The sequence below is a fragment of the Centruroides sculpturatus genome, unplaced genomic scaffold (genome assembly GCF_000671375.1).
Source record: "Centruroides sculpturatus isolate CEXI.00-Female unplaced genomic scaffold, Cexi_2.0 scaffold285, whole genome shotgun sequence".
NCBI lineage: Eukaryota > Metazoa > Arthropoda > Arachnida > Scorpiones > Buthidae > Centruroides > Centruroides sculpturatus.
In genome coordinates, this window is record NW_019384647.1 from 700,478 (window position 1) to 709,462 (window position 8,985).

Below are 8,985 nucleotides of genomic sequence, written 5' to 3' on the forward strand. Positions count from 1 at the left end.
AGAAAAATTTTATGAGTTCTCAGATTTTTCTATTTTTATGGCATTGCCAATATTTAAATTGTATATTTATATATATATATTTATTTATTTAATTATAGATGTCGTCATTAGATGGCAGCACTAATCATTAAAAGAATTAAAGTTTTAATGTTGTTATTTAAAAAGATAAATAAAAAAACACACGATTAATTTTTAAATAATTAAATACATATTTGATATTAAATGATTTTATTTATATTGTGATTCTAAAATAAATAAAATAATTTTAATTAAAAAAACATTAATTAACTTAATAACGCAATAAAATAGTTATATTTTCAGTTTAAATATTAAACAATTTCTAAATAAAGTTTTATTTAACATTATAAATAATTGTAACTTTATATAATTAACTTTATAACAAAAAATAAATCGAAATATTTATTTAACTTATTTTTCACCCGACAGATGGCGACATAATTTCACCCTAATTTTTTTAAACTAGTTTAACAATTAAAATTTTTATAACTATTATAAAAAATCTTTTATAATATAAAAAAATACAAAAATTTTATTATTTTTTAAATATAAAAAATAAAAGTTTTAAAAGGAATTCAGATGAAAGAATTCCCATGAAGAAGCATCAGAATTTAGGTTAAAAAAATATATATAAATACTAAAAAGTTCTTATCCAAATTCAGATCTAAACAGGTAAAAAGGTGGTTTGATATAGGCTATGGTTATAGGAACCTGTGGAAAAGGAGCATATGGTTGTGATGTCTTACATTTTCATCCTCTCTTCCTTTTATCTTTGGATAGTTGCTACTATGATATTTATATTGCAAGTTGCTGTAAAGTTTTAAAACTTTGTTTAAAAATAAAATATCGTGTTGAAGAATTTCTTACACTAAAATATAGGCGAGAGGAACTTTGAAAACACAGCAAAAATATATATATTTTTGTATAGAAACGTAAAGAAACCAGTAGGATATTGCAGCAGAAGAATCAAATTTTAAGCTGTTTTTTTAGACTTTCCTTATAAAATAAATGTATATTTTAAGAATTATATTAATGAATATTAAAAAATTAAGTTATATCAGCTTATGAGAAAGCAAATTTTATAAATAATTTAAGAAGTTTCATCACTCTTCAAGTGATCACTCATCACTCATCATTTTTCAAGATTCTTATGAGAATAATCTTAAAGATTTTATTCTTATAAAATGAATATTTATTTTAAGAATTTTGTTGAACGATGTAAGAAAAGTCAAGTTATAAAATTCGTTAACGAAAGCGTGTATAATAAATAAATTAAAAGCTTTCATCACTCCGCATCCATCCGCATCTTTCATCATGTTTAGTGAATTGTGTGAAAGTAGAAATTTTAAAGCATTCAGGACATTTAAAATAAATATATTTTAGCATTTGCGTTAATAAATATTATAAGAATTAAGTTATAATTATTGGTGTAGGTTAAATTAAATTAATTTTATCATTCCTCATCCATCTATTAACGAACTTCAAATTCTACAAGATTCATTTTTTCAAATTTTGATGATTAAATTCAAATTTTTATGGAATTTTTAAAAATAATTTTCTCAAAATATTTAATGATTTATGAAATTCATATAAAGTCTAAAAGATTTAAAATTTTTGTAAATTAATTTTATAATTGTCAGTTGAGGAATAAGCCATATAAGCCAAAGCTCATTCCTCATCCTTCATCTACACTCATTGATTTCATTATGGGTCAGGTTTTTTCCAAAATAAATTATGTCCTAAAATATGATCGTCAAGCTCCCTGACTCAGTTTCTTTAGAGGCATTACACAGATACAGATATAAAACAAAAAATATTAAGAATATTCAGTAAGAAGAGGTAATAAGGAAATGATGCCTCCGGACCTACCTGTAGTTAAAATCTTAATATAAATAATATAAATTCAAATATATATCTCGTTACTAAAAAAAATGCAAAAAAGAATAGCCAAAATTTTAAATATTATTAAATATATTCATAGATAAAGTTTTCGAAGTAAGAAATCTCATCATCTTTCGATAGTATTGTAACATTGTTTGAATAATTTCAGACTGGATGAGGATGCTGACTTCTCCACATTCGAATAATTTAATATATATTATAAAAATTATATATTTTTTTTCAAAATATTTTAAAAGCTAATTTTAATGCATTATTTAAAAATTTTTTACAACTTAATCCTAAATACAGTATGGCTCATAAGTCAATTAACCATTCTAAAGAGTAAATTGCTATCTTATTATGTAACCGACTGCACTAAAATCAATACGATTATATGAGAATTTTATAGAAGATCAAGTACAAGACACGGTTAAATGAATTTTGGGCCACCCTGCATAAATTTTAAAGATTGCTTCTTTTATAATAATTTTATAGTAAAAATAATAAAGAAATTAAAAACAAATCATAAATTAATAAATTATTTTAAATTGTATATTTAATAATATTTTTAAAATAAATAATTTGTGAGGAGGGAAGATGATTAGAAAAAAAAAATGTTAAAAGGTATTTAAAGAATTTTACTGACTTAAAATTAATATTTTAAAGAGTTAATAAAGTTAATTAAATATTTAACTATAAGAAGAATACGATAATATGTTAATTAAAAAAAAATTGATATTTTTCTAATTCAGACATTTGGAGCGAAGGAAGAAGATTATATGTTTCTTTTACTTATTCATCAAACAACGAGTTTAGCAATTCCTTCCTTTATAAGGATTGCATAGTCTAAAAATACAATAAAGCCCATTCATTCATTCAAGTAGAGTCTTTTCCCTACGGAATCCCTACAAAACTCAGAGCATGTAGACAGAGTGAAGAATGAGCATAGTCCTCAATACACTCCCCCTCCTATCTCTTAACAAATGACAATAACCGTGAATGGATAGAAGAGCGGCGAATTTTGAACTTTAAGCTATATAATTTATAAGATTTTAAAGAGGAGAAGGATGTAAATTTTCGCAGAAAATCAGCTTTATTTCGCTAACGGAATAGGATATCTTTGCACGATTTCTTATAAGGAGCACGCATAATTCTAGTAGAGTCACACTCTATTGTAAATGAATGTAATCACCTAAAACTACGTGACACGAATAGAATTGGGGCACTATCTAGATAGAAGAAAGTTCCAATCGATTAAATTAGAAGGAAGAGGGCCAACAATGTGGCACCCACTGATTTACCTCATCCCACATAAAATAGAATTTCCTCTACTCTCTACTGAATCTTGCATTTTTTTTCTTTTTTTTTGAACCCTGCCAATTGAATATTTCTGGGTGAAGAAGTGAAAATGGAATAGCAAAATTTCACTTCCTAGTCTGCACGTGATTCCTTAAGTAAATCTTTGCTTCTTTACTTCTTAATCTTTTTGTTTTTTCCACGAGAGCTATTGAGTCAAAGGATGCTTATCCTCCGATGCGGAAGATCAAGAACCAGTGGATTAATTAATATAAGCTTTGATTATTTTATAAATAATCAAATTATCCTTCGACGAATTAATTAGAAATTTTATTCGAGAAATAATGTAAGAAATTCTCGAGTTGTTAACGATAGATGGCAACACTTTTCCAAAGAGGGCGAGGAATTTAAGGATGAATGGTTCAGATAATTGATCCAATCGAATAACCAAACTAAAAAAGCAGGTCGAAAGATAAGCAATTAGTCAAGCTAAAGAGTGGAAAAGGATTCTTGGATTATCTTCACTAACGAGTCAGTAAAATAGTAGATGCTACTCACCGTTATCTTCTAATTAATAAATTTTTTCTCCATAAAACAACGAAAAATAATAATAATAAAAAATTTAGAACATAAGAGAAGTTAGTTAAGCAGTAGTGAATGGAGTTCTTCATCATCTGCTACTCTTACTATAAAGATATATTTATCTGCCATGTGACTTGTTTGTATATTTCAAGATAAAAAGATTCGATTTCGGTAGGGCCATCCTTTATCCTATTCGAAAATACATTAAAATGTGCAGAGAGCTTCAACGTGATTTATAACAATGTAACGATTTACCTAAGAGAATAGAAAAGAGGCAACATAAAAAGGTACTTCATAAATCTACTCCTCTCTTTAATTCGAATCTCGTGAGAAATTATGTTTCTTTTCATTCAGAAATACCGTAATCACGTGATTTTACGGATTCTTTTTGAATGATTAAACCCTTCCGAAATCAGTAAGATACGCAAATCCACTTCGTCTTTCTGCATTTTCTAATGTTTTTTTTCGATGCACGCTCCTTAAATTATCACATTTTTACTGCTTAATTTGATTCAATAAGGTGTCTAACATGATAATTTAGGTATTTAGATAAAGAATTTTTTATTTTGAATTAAAAAATTATCGAAATTAAAGATGGCAAATGGAGGAGTGGAGCATCAAGAATGGAGGAGTTAGCATCTTAACAATCTCTTCCTGGACGAAAGATGAGGAAGAAAATGTTAAGATGCTAACCTGGAATATTTTTGATGTTAGGAGAATGTTATCACTCATATCGGTAATTAATCGATATTTATCTCCGAAGCGAAACGTGGCGATTAAACAATCAAAAGCATCCATTTATCAAAATAATCCAGAAACTTGGATTTGCCACCAAAGACGATTGTTTAATTAGGAAGTTGTCGTTGCAATTTCTGAATTCGATTCATCACACTTAGCATTAGTGGAATCTACCTAACTTAGTTTGGCTTTGGAAGATATTTATCAAATGATCTTCGTTGTCAAAAACACGAACTTCCCATACGACCGAAGCATCAGAAATTTCGTAAGGTTCATGCTAAGGGGTGAATCTATTTACTATTGGTCGGTCTCTTTTCGACGTCATCGCGTGCACGGTAGCTGGAAAAGTTCTCGCAAGTGTGTCGTTTCATTAATCAGAAGGATTTATGGACTGGCTCGACCTTCTATTAATAATGTCGTGACTGTGCGTGATGCATATGTGGGAGACCATATCACCATGGAAAGACGCTTGCCCTTTTATAAGACTCGACTCCTGCCTTTTCCTTTATTCGAATCCACAATGCTGATAACTAAGAAGCGTAAGACACCTTTTCTATAGTGTACTTTCCAGGTATTCGCCTACATTGTGCTTTATCCTAGAAAAGAAAATCTCCTGGAAGGCCAAAATTAAAGTTTCTGAGTAGTAAACAACATTAAAATTGTGTGAGATCAAAGTATGACCAGAAAGTAGTTGGTATCAGTACATAAAAAGGTTGGTGTAGTGTGAAGAGAGAGAGAGAAATCCATCTGGGAAAGCTGATAGCACAAGCTGCAATTCGTTAACAGCTAACAAGTTGTAGCCATTAAGCTCCGCATCTGGCTTTCTGCCACCGAAAATATGGCAGATACTAATATTTAATAATATAAACAAGTAATATAATTTATTATATGAGCAAATTTTACATAATCACCCATTAAATTGCGTGTACCCAGACAANAAACATTAAAAATTCGAGCATAAAAGTTTTTTTTTTCCTCTTAAGATTTTTAAGAGAAGACAATTATAAAATGGAGAATACAAGTTTTAAATTTACTCAATTTTAAAAAGATTTATTTAATCCTTTGATTTTCTGAAAGATAGACTTAACGGAGAAGACACACTTGGCTGGGGTTAATAACTTATCCTAGTAGTGCCTTTCGTAAAACTTCAACTCCATATTGCAATTCAGTTGGATGAGCAACATAATTAAAATGTTCCTCGGGGAACTTCATCTTATTCAACTTCGTTCTTTCTCTACTGACTTGTCTCAAGGCTCTTTACTTTGCAGTGTCTATCATTTCCTGTGCTGAGACGTGTGATGTCATCTGGAAAGAGAATGACCAGCTATTGAAGGTGGCATTTCTGCTCTTCTCGATACGACTCTGTCAAACAATGTGTTCCTGCTTATACAATAACGATCTCTTACTTTGTAAAAATGCAATGTCGCTTAACTAGTTACAACCTCTGCTTTTTTTAAAATCATAATCATCCCCATCATCTTCCGTGTATGGAAGAGTGACACAACGTTAGAAAAAGGATGATCAACGAAAACTATTAAGGATCTAGTATTTAATAAGTCGATTTAAAGAATTTAATGCGTTAGAATTATGTTTCTTTATAAGTTATCTGGTGAAATATTACTAGAATTTAATAAATTAAACACGTAAATTATAAATTACACATTCGTTCTGAGAGTAGTAACAAATAAAAGATTTTTACGTTTTTTTTTTATGAGAAAGCTTCGAAATAACCTCAAATTAACATGAAAGTGTACATTATTCTGACAACATCTGAAGTTAAATACCTGTAGGAACGAGCTCATCCCCTGTTTAAGTGTTCCAAAAATGAATCCAACAGATTCGAATTTTCAGCTTGTTATGAGTTCTGAACACCCCTACAACAGGATATTTTGTTTTAAAAACACGTTATACTCATAAAAGATATATATTAAGATCAGTTAAATTGTTACAGAACAAGACAAGAGGAGGCTGCTATGTAGCAGTTCAACTGATCTTAATACATAACTACATGATCAGTGATGTAGGATGGAGGAGGTTGTTAGGTTCTTAGGAGAACTTTTCTGTGAAAATTTTATTTTTTCTTTTGGGTTAACTCATAATTTAAACTATTAAGTTTATAATTTGAGTATTTATATTAATTATTTGTTTATTAAAACGCTATCAATTGAGAATCCAGCATCTTTATCTCAGTGAAGATGGAAAGATGCTGAAGATGTTGATACATAGCTAACTAATTAATAACAGTTTATTTAGTTTAATGCAACTTTTAAATCAATTTTACTATGTTTTACGCAGTAGGAAAACGTGTAAAACCTAGTAAATTTCTAAAAGAAAATGTTTAGAGTAGTAAATCATCGATACAGAAACATCAGAAAATTGCTCTTCTAATGCATTCGGACAGAGAAATGACCAATATGAAGATTAAAGTTTCGTTCTTATATATTTTTTTTCTAGGATTAAAGTTCGATATCTTGTTGAATGCAACTGCACTTTGACATACTCTTTCATATATTGCACTTTTACGATAGGAAAGTAGAGAAGAAAGCAACATTTACAACTTAGAATAAAAATTTTAGGGTGCATACCCCAATCGAAATTTTCGATTCGGTTTGAAAAATTGGACTTTTTTTCTCTTCCCTTTTTTTTTCCTCTTAGTTCTTTACACTAGAAATCAGTAGAAGTGCTTTAATTTCCTGTCACTATTTCGTTGGTTGGGGCGCAAACTTAATAACTTCTCTGTTGACTAAACAGTAATATTTGTCTTCGAAACAGTTTAAAACTTAAAAAAACTATCGAATAATTAATTAAAAATAATTAATATAACAATTAAATAAGCTAAATCGAACGTTTCTTAAGCATAATTGGACGTTCTCCATCTTGTTTTCTGCAAGAAGTCGAAGTGAAATTGAAGTTTGTTGGAGAGAATATTAATGGACAAGCCAAGATTTTTGTTTAAGTCGATACTCTTGCAGTTATTTAATGTTTCACGAAACGAAAAAAAAAGTGAAGGTGAATAGAAACAGAACGGTTATTTACGAAGCAGCGAATCGAATTAATTTCCAACTGATTTGAAGAAGTCAAGCGAAGAGAAAGATCATGAAACGCATTGAAAACATTAAAAATCTGCTTTGTAATGGAAATGAGAGCAAAATATATATAATTATTTTGTTTGTTATTTATTTAAGTAATGTATTAGAATAGAATCAAGAATAAAAATTCCATTTGTAAGGAGTCGGATAAATGGAAGGAGAGCGAGAAGATAACGCACAATACTGTATAAAAATGGATACTTTAAGTGGAGAGAAGTTATTAAAAATTCAAAAAAATCATTCATTTTATTTGTTTTAACAATTATCGATTTCAAAAATATCCTGCAAACACATTTTAACGCGTTATCTAAGCGTATACAACACAAAATGACGCGGAATAAAGTATTAAAAATTAGTTAATAAAAGTCGAAAATACTTTAATTTATTCGTTTTAATGATCATTAATATATTTTGTAGACTAATTTTGGGTTAACTACGCGTATTACGCGTCGAATTACTCTTAAACTAATGGAAAAACTTTAAAAATGACCAAAATATGCATTAAAAAAATGGTTAATTTTAGCTCAAAAAGTTAATAAAACTCGAAATAAATTTTTTATAATGATAATTAATATAAAAAATTACTTTATAAACGTAAATTTTAATTGATTTCTACGCGTATTACGTTCAAATTGCTCTTAAACTAACGCGTAGAGAGTAAGAAAGAAGCGCTAAAACTACATAAAACTGGATAATTTTAATAAAGAAAAGTTGTTAAAAACTCAAAAAAAATACTTTAATTTATTTATTATAGCAATTATTAATTAAAAATTATATATACTTTATACATTATATACACCTTTAAATTACAAACTGTAAAAAAAACACGGGGTGGATCAAAAGTCAGTTAACCGAAATTACGTGTTACAATAGCAGTTCCTTAAGTAAGCTTAAGTATAGTTAACTGACTTTTGGGCCACCCCGTTTATTCATTTATAACAAATAAAATGCTTAAAATTTAAATTAAATTTAATTTTCGAGTTTAATAAGAGAATTATTTAATTAAAATTAAATATATTCCAAGTTTTTAAGATTAAAAAAAAAATATTATTCACGCTATCAATCAAGAGTAGGAAACGAAAGAAGAATCGTATAATTATTGACAATTATTAATTACACTCCAATATAACCAATATATTGTATGACTTTCGAATTTTTCCATTTTCTTTAGAGAAATATTTTATTAAAAAATAAGGTGTGTAGATGATGGATAACTCTTAATTCTTATAAAAAAAACTGATGAATTTTAATGAATTTCCACCAAAAACTTGTCCTTAATTACTACACACCCGTGATACCGATTTTTACTGACTTTTTAAAAGACTAATGCTGCCATCTACATTCGAATTTTTACTAGGGAAAATTGCATCTCATGTGGCTG